This window comes from Mus caroli, unplaced genomic scaffold, assembly GCF_978045245.1.
Source record: "Mus caroli unplaced genomic scaffold, Mus_caroli_1 scaffold_3, whole genome shotgun sequence".
In the NCBI taxonomy this organism is placed as follows: domain Eukaryota; kingdom Metazoa; phylum Chordata; class Mammalia; order Rodentia; family Muridae; genus Mus; species Mus caroli.
Genome location: NW_028227258.1, coordinates 129,842,105 through 129,854,291, shown reverse-complemented (window position 1 = coordinate 129,854,291; position 12,187 = coordinate 129,842,105). Strand labels below are relative to the sequence as shown.

General features: G+C 45.1%; 1 protein-coding gene across 1 annotated transcript in view; it reads left to right on the top strand.

Moving 5' to 3' along the window:
- The first annotated feature begins 4,407 nt into the window (after positions 1-4,407).
- Positions 4,408-12,187, top strand: part of Pik3ca (phosphatidylinositol-4,5-bisphosphate 3-kinase catalytic subunit alpha) — a 69,335-nt gene continuing 61,555 nt past the window's right edge. Inside the window, exon 1 of the mRNA XM_021157563.3 lies at positions 4,408-4,814. The gene's annotated coding sequence lies outside the window, so the exon portion shown is untranslated. The remainder of the gene's footprint in view (positions 4,815-12,187) is intronic.

Genomic DNA, 12,187 nt, shown 5'->3' with positions numbered 1-12,187 from the left:
ACTACATTACATGCAATTACATTTAAGGCACAGCAAACCCCTTAACCAGCCTCCTCAACTTAAGCTCTCTCTTTTAAATGCATGTGTGTTCTCATAGGATAGAGCCTTCTGTAGGCTGGGCTTACCCTCAGACACCTTTTCCATTGTCCAGTTACTCTAGATCTCATCAACTTTGGGATGACTAACTAGTACATGCTTTGGTTCAAAGTCATCAACACCAAAATAGTTTTAAAAGTTCTTGACTGTAAGAAATGTCGACACAGTGAACATTAACATTCAGTTGGAAAATTATTTTCCAACTGGGTTGCTTGGTTTTCATTACAAATTCCCAAGAATCAACTCAGTAGGATTTGAATTAAATTATTTGACATTGGAACAAAAATACCTCAGGAAGCCCCTGAAACTGACCAGGTTCCCTAGACCCCTCCTTTAACAGGAGTATATTAACAGTAAAGACTGATGAGCATCATTCCCATAAGCCAGCCTGCAAGAATGACTCTAGGCATTGCCTGGAATACCCAGAGACCAGCCTGGCTGCCTAGAAGAAATGAAGACCAGCAGAGCTGCCTGGAAAGGACACTCTCCACGCTGTCAACCTGCCTGTAGGCTGTGCAGTGAGCTCCCAGGTTGTGTCACCCATGCTGGGGGGCAGGGGAGGGCAGGAGGGGCTTTGGTGATGCAGCTGTCTTTGAGTCATTTCTGCTCCTCTAAGTAACACCTCACCCATTCTCATAAGTAACCCAGGCAAAACTCATAGATCCAGCAAGTTGGACCTTAGGGGTGGCTGTATTTTGGTACGTCATCAGTTCCCTATCTGAGACGAGCTGACACATTTCCCAGGAATAGTGTCACACAACAGGGGCCAGCAAGGTGACTCAGCAGCTAAAGGCACAAAGTCCCAGGCCTCACAACATGAGAACAGGGTTCTAACCATAAGAATCATAGGGTGGAAGGAAAGACTCTACTCCAAGTTGTTCTGTGACCTCCACACTCATCAATGGCACATGCACACCCTCCTTCTGTATCAATAAATAGTTATTAAAAAGTTTAAACCATGATAAACAACTTGAAAGGTTTACTTTGATTTCTGGCTTCTGAAGTTTCAGCTCATGGCTGTTTGATCACGTTAATTTGAGCCTCTGGCAAAACAGTTACTTATGTAAGAAGCCGATGGCAGAGGAGGCTTCTTTTTTTTTTTTTTTTTTTTTTTTTTTTTTTTTTTTTGGTTTTTCGAGACAGGGTTTCTCTGTGTAGCCCTGGCTGTCCTGGCACTCACTTTGTAGACCAGGCTGGCCTCGAACTCAGAAATCCGCCTGCCTCTGCCTCCCGAGTGCTGGGATTAAAGGCGTGCGCCACCACGCCCGGCTTATAGTTTTTTTTTTTTTTTTTTGGTTCAGAGGAGGCTTCTTATTTCACAGCATCCAGGAAGCAGCGATGAAAGCAACCAAAGTCCTAGTATTGTGGGGAGCCAGTGTTTCTCTGTGTGAATGAGCATATGACATGAGCATGACCATGCCAAGGATGCCAACGCCTGAGACTCATGGGAATGGCGAGGACTTCCTCCAGTAAGGTTCAGTAGAATGGCAAGGTCTTTCCCTGGTCTGAGTACACACACAGACCAAAGGTTGACCTTTAACTAAAAACAGTCTTTGCAAAGAGTACAGAGTCTCAGCTGCAGATTCTTCGTCCCCATGACGGCACCATTACACACCTGGAGATTGCTCCTCTACAAATATCTGTCTCCTCATTTATGTTGTACATAACAACCTCGCTGACCATATGGGTTGCTGGTGTGTCTCTATCCAAGCACTCATGCAGTCATTCCAGCTTTGTGTTACACCTGTCTGTCTTTCTTAATCTCCTGTTGCTCCCAGTCAGGTTTCCAGGATCCTGCTTCAGGAGGCATGGCACAATATCATCTTCAAGAACATTCCCTCAGTGACTTAATTTCCTTTTTCTAGGCTTTACCTCCTAGTAGGTCCAGTACCTCCCCATAACACCAAATTTTAACTTATAGTTTCAAAGGAATCAGCTTATTGTAGCTTTCCCCAAGCCTGGGCAGAACATCATGGAAGTTGGAGTGTAGTAGACTGTTTCTCACTTCTTGGAGCTCAAAGCAGAGAGAAGAAAATATAGGAAGAGACCAGGACAAGATAGAACCTTCCCCTAACCTCCCTGATCTACTTCCTCCCACTGGGCCCTGAATCCCACCACTTCCCTACCACCACCTCCCAACACTGCCATTATACTATGAATCCATCAAAGGATTAATCCATTGACTTTTTTCAGAGCCTTCCTGATCTACCTGTCTTGGGAAATGCCACCAGACACACCCAGAGGTGAGTCTCAGCAGTTTCCATAGGTGTTTCTTGATCCAGTGAAATTCATAATCAATGTGAATCATCACCTCAGCAATGGTAGTAAATCCAAAGGCAGGAGAATAATTGTACATGTCTCTAACCCCATACTTGGAAGGCAGAAGCCAAAGGACCATCATTTCAAATTCATCCACAGAAGTACAGAATGTTCAAGGCCAGCAGGAGCTACTAAGACATTGCGTCAAAAAAAAAAAAATCCAGAAACAAATAACTATGGTCATAATTTCAGTGATTTGGCATGAAACAATAGCTTTATTGTGGACATCTCGGCCTCAGAATGCTTAGGATGGTATTAACCAGTTGTGATGTTTCACACCTGTAATCTCAGTACTTGGTCTGATGAAGCAGGAAGACCGTGCTGAGACAGAGGCCAATCCATGGGCTCATGTCGAAATCCTGTCTCAATACATAAGTAAATAAGTTAATTCTAATAAAGGAAGAATTATGGTGAAATTATTTAATTCTGATGCATTTTGGTTTGCTTGCTTCACAGTCTAATAATATAATAATAAGTAACTTTTCCTCTAAAGCATTTTTCTTTCAGTGTTTTAATGATTCTATCCCACAGATGTGTAACATACTTTAAACATTTAGCAATACTGCAGACAGAATTCTAGGCTGTAATTCTGTAGTAGGGGACTTGCTGGCATGCACAAAGTCCCCAGTTTGGCCCCTAGCTTTAAAAAACAAAAAACAAAAACAACAAAAAAACCAGCCGGGCGTGGTGCCAGGACTCAGGAGTCAGAGGCAGGCAGATTTCTGAGTTTGAGGCCAGCCTGGTCTACAAAGTGAGTTCCAGGACAGCCAGGAACACAGAGAAACCCTGTCTCGAAAAACCAAAAAATAGGAAAAAAAAATTTAGAAAGCAAACTATTCTCAGCATAAAATTCCCTCACCAAGTACTATCTATTAATATCACACAGAAAGCACGATTTAAATAATGATGCTTTTAGGTCCTAAGATTACGAAATTCAAGGTTATTTAACTCCTTGACCGGGAATAAGGATGTTCTGAAACTGCTGGACACGACTAGTTAAATATTTAAAAACTCAGATTCCCTGGAATGTGAGATGAAAACGAGGCCTTAGGGTGGAAAAGAAAGAAAACAGGAAATACAGACAGTTCAGTGAAACACAGAGGAATGAATCCTTAAGACGAGGTTGAGGACGCGTGGCAGTTTTGAGTGTATTTCCTGTCCTCTACTCTTTAAAAATTCCAGGGGGCACTAGGCTGCCGGACTTGGCTCTGACTTCGATTCTGGACCTTAGGCTTTTTCAATATGATAAAAAGACCCGTAGGAGAGAAACCCGGGATACCGACTGTCTGTCTGTCGTCTGTTGCCACCCCTGCCTCTCGACCAGGCTGGCTTCGAACTCAGGAAATCAGAGATCCTGCAGCCTCCTGAGTGGTGGGATTACTGGGATTGCGTCGTTTAAAAGTCAACATATCTCATTCCTCTCAACCAAAAGAGATTAGTACCTTAGGCAGTACCTCAGCACGCTGAATCGTACTTAAAAGCCAGCCTAACTATTTTGAAGCCTCAAATGAAAAAGTAACACAGCTTCTATAGCTGGGGTACAAGGAAAACTGACTGGACATAGCCAAAGGTCTCTAAAGACTGCAGAGGGCTATCGGAGTGGGTTACAATTTAAACCAGTGTTTGCAAAAGACTTCTTCCTGAAATCCGCATCCAATTTGGGAGAGCCGCCCTTCATCTTGCCCTCCTTTCGTTTCCTCTTTGGGCATCCCTCGCTCCCGACTTTCTTGTCTGCTTCTCCCAAGACAGACTGCCGCTGGAAGAAGCTAATAGGCTTGACACGTCCGCCGTCCCAGGATGACACCACCGCCTGAGCTACGACTGCAGCGCTGACTCGCACTGCCACTCGGGGCGGAAGAGCAGGACGCAGGCGCAGTGAGTCACTGTTCCCGAACTTGCCCATTGCCCGGCCTCTTCTCGCCTCACTTCCGGTCTTTAGAGCCCTGTTTCCGGGGCGTTGCAAGTTCGGCCCCTCCTCAGCTCTCACCCTCCTCTGCCCCAGGAGGGGGGAGCCGAGGGGGTGGGGAAGAGTTCGTTGTTTGTTTACACGATGTGAGCGGAAAGAGAGACCAATAAAGTTTATTCTGGAAACAAAAGGAAAAAGAGCCCGGGCGCCGGCGAGCGGAGCCGGGGTGGGGGCGTGCGGCGGGGCCGGCGCCGAGCGGAGAGAGCGGTCGAGCGAGCGGCAGTTCCGGTGCCGCGGCGGCCGAGGCTGGGGCTGGGGCGGCCGGGGAGGCAGCGCTCGGGCCCGGCCGGGCCGCTCCGCAGCGGCGGGGGAGAGGGCCCGGGAGGCGGGCGCCGCGCCGCCCGCTGTCCTCTCCCTCGGCGCCGCCGCCGCCGCCGCCCGCGGGGCCGGGACCCGATGCGGCGGGAGCCGCGCAGCCTAGAGAAGCCGGAGCGTGAGTAGATGGCGGGGAGGGCGGGCTCCGGGCGGGCGGGCGGGCTCCGGGCGGGCGGGCGGGCTCCCGGCCCCTCTCCTCGTACCGGGCCTCCGCCCGGTCCTCCTCCATCGCGCGATCGCGGCGAGGCGGGGAAGGGCACGCAGGGCCGCACGCCCCGGGGTCGGGTGTCGGCGAGCCCCGCCACCCTCACTCTCGCCGGGCCTTCCTTTCCGGAGCCGGGTGTCGGCTCGCGGGCGCGCGTCTTCTCCGTGCCTCCCCTGCGATCCAGGGACCGTGCGGCCTCTTCTGCCGCTCGCGGACGGTGTCAGCCTCCGCTCTACGTGGGTAGATGGAAGACCAGCGGAGGGCTTGTGCAGCCTGCGTCTGTGGGGGACAGAGTAAACTGCAGCCCGAAGCTCGTACTTCCACTGCGCCTTTGTGCACACGCGGGGCGTGGGCTCGCGGGACCCTGGGGAAACCGGCTTGGGTAGATAGAGCCCAGGTAGCTCCGGTCTGGCCGTTGCCACCGCAACTTTTGAATCACTTTAGACCATATTGGAAGCTAGCCTCTCTTGGTATTTGTTGACATCTTGTGATGTCGAATCTCTTATGTTTAATGATGCGTTGTAAGAAGAGTCCTGGGCCAAGAAAAAGAAAAATAAAAGATACTGTGTTGCTAAATTAATTTGGACAAATCAAAACACGGTGTTTTGATTAGTGGGCTCCCACTGCAACTGCAGTCCAAGAATCTACCACCATGTCTGTGAATTCAAGTTGTAAGGTATTTTTGTTTCAAACTAAAGCGTTGGGTTCTGGTTGACAGCGTAGATCACGGTATAAATAAACATCACGTGTTCTGGAAATTTTTAATTACCAGATTAACTGTTCTGCAGTACCTGTCAAAAGTATCTGAAAAGGTACTGTTGGTTTGGTGTTTGGTTTTGTATTTTGGGTTTGGGTTTTGTTGACTTAGGGTTTTGGTTTTTGTTTTTTTGTTGTTGTTGTTGTTGTTTTCCACCTCGTGTTGTGGGACTTTTTAAAGGGAGACAAAAGGAAATATGTAATCATCCATATCTTTTTTTAAAAAATCGTTCATTTTTCAAAATAAGCAAAATAGCCAAGTACACATTTAAAAAAAATTACAGAACGAGTGATTGAAACAAATGTTACCCCATCAGAATAGTAAAATCATCAGAAGGGAAATGAGGAACAAATGTTGCTGTTTTATTGGTAACAGAGTATAATGCTTGAAAGCAAGCCTGCTCAAGTGGAAGGCGTTGAAAGATGAATACACAGATACAAAACCATTGAGTTTATCTAAGGTTTTTAAACTTTCAAGTAAGATGCGTGTAGATAAAGACAGGTCATTGAGTTCAGGGAGCTAAGTAGAGCAGTGAGTTTGTGAGAGAGGATTCCCTTGAGAGCTGGATGTGTAGCAGACTGGTAACAGCACCTGTGGGTCCTAGACGCCTTGCTTCCCTCCAGCCATAGGTCCTCCATCCCCAATCACTACTCCCTTCAAAAACCATGTAAATTTAGAAAGAGAATGCTCATATAAAGTAGGCGGTGATAACTTTAAAGACAGCTTACTGTCTTAGGCTTCTCTACTGACTAGAATTTAAACAGTCGCAGTCAGTGCAGAGCCTTTGCTCTGCTGGCCTGTTTATTTGAAGAGAGCGAACTTAATCCTATTTGATCTCTTTAGTAGCTCGAGTGGCATTAAAAGGATCAGTCCTTTCTATTTTACTGTTCTATATCTCGAATTCCAGAGTGGGGGAATCTTTAAAGGAAGTGTTTATGAAGCATCACGAAAGATTTCCCCTCCACAAAAATACTTAGTATCTTTAAAATTATCCAACCTCAAAAATCTTAGAATATCATAGTTTGCTGTGTAAGGTATAGTCAAGTAGGGCTTTAAGAAAGTCTGGTTTCTTTTAAGTTTTTTTTTTTTTTTTTTTTTAAACATGTCCTATGTAGACAGAACAACATCAGTTTCCCTGGGAAGTGATATTCTAATGTGAGGCCAGACAGGTAGGAAGAGAGACTCATTGACAAAACAGCATCTTCTGACTCCTTTCACCTCGGCCTTTAATCTTGTCCGGGGTCATTGCTCAGTTAATAGAGCTGGGAAACGGGCCGGAGAGGTTTAATCAGATCACCTTTTATTTTTCAGATTTGCAGTAGTACATGTGTAATTGTGTGTAGTTCCAGGTCTTTGTTTGCTTGGTTTTGGTTTATTTGTTTGGGGGAAGGATTGTGTGGTTAGTGCTGCTGTTATTGAGCTGGCATCTTGCAGTGTGGTTTATGGCCTGCAACTGGGGTACTTTTGCCTTCACTTAGCTAGGATCACCAGCATCCGCCACCTTGTCTGGCTTCTTCAAGTTCACCAGTACTTTTCCGTCCTGGCTACACAGTCATCCTAGGGAACAGTTTTAAAATTGTGATAGATGCTAATGTACTTTGTCTGACATGGAGCCAGACCTGGTTCTGTTGTTCTTTTAAAGTTTGTGAAAATCTAATGGACAGGACTATGAAGCCCTGTCTCTGAAGGGCCAGTCTGACTTGCCTTGGTCCTGGTTCCCCTTCCCTCCCATACTACAGCTCCCTGGCCTTCCCTTGCTCTCCTGTGCACATGCCTCTTGCACTTCCTGAAACACTGGTCCTCTCAGTCTTGCTTCCCTGGCTCGCTGACTCCTCTCATCTTTCACACTGCCTCCTTTGAAAAGTGCAGTTTGGGTTAGGTGTTCCTGCTTCCTGTTCCCATGGCATCTTGTCCCCCACTGTAACCAAATTTCCTCACTGCATTGTCATCTGTTTGTCTGTGTCCTCCACCAGGATGTGAATTCCAGGAGGATGGGGACTGGGTCTGTCGGATACACAGTTATGCTAAAGCACACTGTAGGCAATTGGATGAACAGCACCTTGGTGATGTTTCTTTATAATGTGTATAATTCATAAGTTTTTCTTGCTGCCAAATGCATTTTTTTTTCACGAAAAGTACGTATCCTTGAAGCTGCTGCTCACATGGCTTTCATTTGGAGACATTTGAGAGGTTATAAATTACATCAAGTAGCTCTCCATTCCAAGCACACGCATGCATACTGCCAGCAGATGGACCATTACTAGGTCCCCTGAACTGGAAACCTGGAGACTCGAAAGCATTCAGATCTTCCTTCCCCCCTAAATGCTGTGTTTCAGGGGACGTCTTCAACTCTTCAGCCTTTGTCATCCTCTGTCTCAGAAAGAGTGTTGGATGTTCTTTGTAGTACTAAGTGATTTAGCCTTAAAATTCAGGGCAGCAAAGATAGCCTTAAAATGTGATGTGTTCCAAACCTTGCTCCTGCCAGTGCTTCCTGGCAGAACTAATTTGGACAGAAGTCCTGAGCTGTGTAATGGGATGGGGGTGGTCCTGCTCGGTAGAGAGAGTGAGTTCAGTTCAGATCCAGGAGAGTTTGCCACTGATTTAGTCCAAACAGTTCATTTCCATTAGGGAAGGTGTCTTCTCTAATCAAAATGGCTATGTAGTAAGTTCTGTTTCCCACTTAATAACTGATGGCACTGCAAGGGTGCCGAGGGTCCCGTTGTGGCTTTCGGTTTTGTTTCCTCAGAACCCCATTCAACTTCTAGGTAGACTCTCAGGTTTTGGTCAATCTGAATGGAAAACCACTGTGCTTAGATAGCAAGTGCCAATCTGCTAATGCGTATATAAAGTGATGAGCTTACAGGTCTCTCAGCTTAAACAAAGTAAGATTTGATAGTCACAAAAAGGGAACAAATTAAAACTAATAGTGACTTACAAAATAAGTCTTAAAGACTTTGAAATCTCCTTACAAGTCCTTGAAGTTCAGGGACCATTTTATTGAGTAATTTCTAAGTATTAAAGGAAATAGAGGAAGAATTGATCTCAGGGCTAATTCCAGGCTAGGCACTAAGCATGTTCCTGCTGTGCAGACAGAAAGTAGTGGGGGAAATCTTGTGAGATAAAAATTAAGAGTGATGGTTAGGAGGAACTGAGGTTATTTGCATGTAATAGGTAAATACAGGACAATTTGACAGTGAAGTCTCAGGGTCCACCATGCAGCCTAGGATTACTGTCATTCGTGGCTCCATGTTTGATACACTGTAATGGACCTCAATGTTCAACCTTGAAGGTCTGAATAAGGACCCTAGTTAAGGAACTTGTAGGTATTCATCCCTCCTCTGTGTGCCTGTTCAGTTTAGGGAGCTGAAGCTTAGAATTCATGAAGAGACTTACTGATGGAAGAGGTGGCTTACAGCAAAGGCAGCTTCCCTCAAGTCAGGGCGTCCAAATCAAGCTCTTCCTGCTGGGTGTGAGAGCTTTGCTTACAGAAGCTGCAGAGATGGCTCAGCAGTTAGGAGCCTGCACTCTCTGCCAGAGGTCACTTCCCAGCAACCCCTGTAACTCCAGCTCAGGCCAGATCCTTTGTGGGTATTAGCCCTTGTGTACACATACTCACATATAATTAAAAATAATAAAAATAAATAAGTCTTAAAAATAAAGAGCTAAAAAAAAAGAGCTGTGGTCTCATGGCTGCGCTGAATCTGTGGGGACAGACAGCGGAACCTTTGGACTCCTGTGCTTCAGTATAGTGTGTTGCTTGCTGAGTCATTAATGTATTGAGGAGAAAATTGAAGTGATTTCCCAAGCTCTGGCATAAAACCATTTAGGAAATAATATACAAATGATTATTTTAAATTTATATCTAATGCTAGAATAATGTCTTTTCTATTTGGCCTAGAAATTTAAGTGTTTGGTTTTGGTAGTTACCATAACAATTCATCTAAATTATACTCAATAAACAGTTACATTTCAGTAACTTTTAGCATATAATTGGATTTATAACAGAGAAGTCTTTCTGGAGGCAGAAGCAGGTGGATCTCTTTGTTCAAGGCTAGCCTGGTCTATATGTTGAGTTCCAGGCCAGCCTAAGGTATGTAGTAAGACTCCGTTGGGTGGAGGGGGGGGGGGTGGTGGGAAGAAAGTTATTTTAAAATTTGGGAACTTTTGAAAAATCAAAATATCTTTCTTTATATTTCTTCCAATTAGTAACTATACACTTGAAAAGGTAGTTTAAAAAATTATGCTAGTTGTAGGTCATCTATTCAATGTATATGTGAAGTATCTAAGAAACGCTTTTGGGGTAGAGAGATGGCATTTGGTTAAGAATGCTTACTGCTGCTCTTTGTAGGCCCTTTCTGTTTTGTTTTGCTTTGTTTTTCGAGACAGGGTTTCTCTGTGTAGCCCTGGCTGTCCTGGAGCTCACTTTGTAGACCAGGCTGGCCTTGAACTCAGAAATCTGCCTGCCTCTGCCTTCCCGGTGCTGGGATCAAAGGTGTGCGCCACCACGCCCAGCTTGGAGGCCCTTTCTTGAGTTATCCACAACCATGGCTCACAGTGACAGGAGGAGCTCCAGTGCCTCTGGCCTCTGTGGGCATTTGCTTATGTGCACATGTCCACATGCAGACATGCAAATACAGCTTAAAGAAAGAAAGAAACACTTGTATAAGTTGTTGATGAATTGTGTATTTCCTCTTCTGTCTGGAGGAAATTTTTTGCAACAAAGATTGATAGTTTTAGGAAGGCTGGGCTGGCGGAAGACAACCTTGTGTCAGATTTCCGCGTGCTGGAATTCTGCAGTCAGCTTTTAACTTAGCCATGTGGCTTTAGATCTTGGCTTCTCAGAGTGCTTATTCTTTACCTGGAAAATGTCTGAAGTTCTTTACAGTTCACAGACTATGGGACTCCTAGTACTGAAGGCCTGTTGCAGATTTCAGAGTGAGCAAGCCACTCCCTAGAGGGAGTTCTTAGTTCTCTATTTTTTCAGAAGCTTTAAAAAAAAATGTATGGTTGTCAGTTTGGACATATTTGAAAGCTTTTGTGTGAAATTCTGTGGCTGTCACTGGAAAAACCCTCCATCCCTGTATCAGTAACTCAGGAAAACCAGGCTGATAGCAGGCCTGGTCATCTCACTCACTGGCACGGGGAGTGGTCAGATGGGTGACAGGCATTGAGAGTAGGTCACCAGTGTGTGCCAGTGGCTGAAGCAGGAAGCCAGGACACTAGTCACAGCACTCTTAATAGCCCTTGAACATCATCTTACTGTTAAAGACTTCTAGGAAAATATGTTCCCTAGCTTCTCTTGGTAATCCAGTGGCACCAGGCAGTTTTGAATCTTGGAAACAAATCCAGAGGCACAGCAAGCTTCTCTAGGTCTGTCCTCAGTTGTGCTGACAAGCACATGGAAAGATGGCAATGGCCGTTGCCCTGCCAGGCATGCTGCTTCTGCTGTGGACTCGAGTCTATGACTGCCAAGATCATCTTCTGCGTGTGGTGTGTCAGTCAGCGAACCTCTCAGGCAGTGCGATATTCAGGCTTGTTTTGAGTGTGTACTTGTTTTTCAGCATGCTAAACTGATTTCTGTGGCTTATTTCTCTTTGAGAGCTCTTGCTTTCCCGGGTGCTTTTCATGATGGACTTGATGCAGATGTAGACCTGAAGTGCTATTGCATTTCACAGTTTACTCCCTGCCTTTAGCTGAGGTTGAATGTTCTTTTTTTTCTTTTGGAAAGCTGTCCAAAAATGTTGGAGATTTTTTGTTTTCTTTTTGCCAAATTAGCTACTGTTCTATGAATCCAGGTTTATGAAATACAGGCAGCATCAATTGTAAGACATGTAAGTGGGAAAAGTTATGGGGAAAACATTGCAAACTTACCCGGCTTTGTCTGAAATGAAACCATGTGTTATGCAGCAGGGGAAGGACGGGTCGAATCAACAGTAAGTCCTTGTGAAGGTTTCCTGAAAGTGTAACAGCTCTTGGTATTTGCAGCTGATGCTCTCAGAGGCCACGAGTGGCTTAAAGCATCTGCGAAGTGGGTATTTTGTATTGATTTTTCTAAGTTTACACTAACTATAAAAGTTGACTTTTTCAAAGCAGTTTGTAGCTTGCCTTTACAATAGGACTGATAGGAAGAAGCCAAGCAGTAGTTCTTTACTGGAGTGACTAGCTTTCAGTTTCCTTAGTAGTAGTATAAGATTCCCAGATCTGCCAAGTTGTTTTTTAATTAAAAATCTGAAAATTTATTACTGTGTATGTGTATAGATACACATGCTAAGTTAGATAGGTGGGGGCAGAGGACAACTTGATGGAGTTGGTTCTTTTCCCTTATAGAGAGAATCTCTTGTAAACTCTATAAAAGCATTCACCTGGGGCTGGGGAGATGGCTTAGCAGTTAAAAACATTGGTTTGTTTTTTAAAGACCCAAGGTTCAAATCCCACCACCCACTTGGCAGTTCACAGCTATCTGTAATTCCAGTTCCAGGGGATCTGACATCCTCACAGACGTGCATGGAGGCAGAATACTAATGTAAAT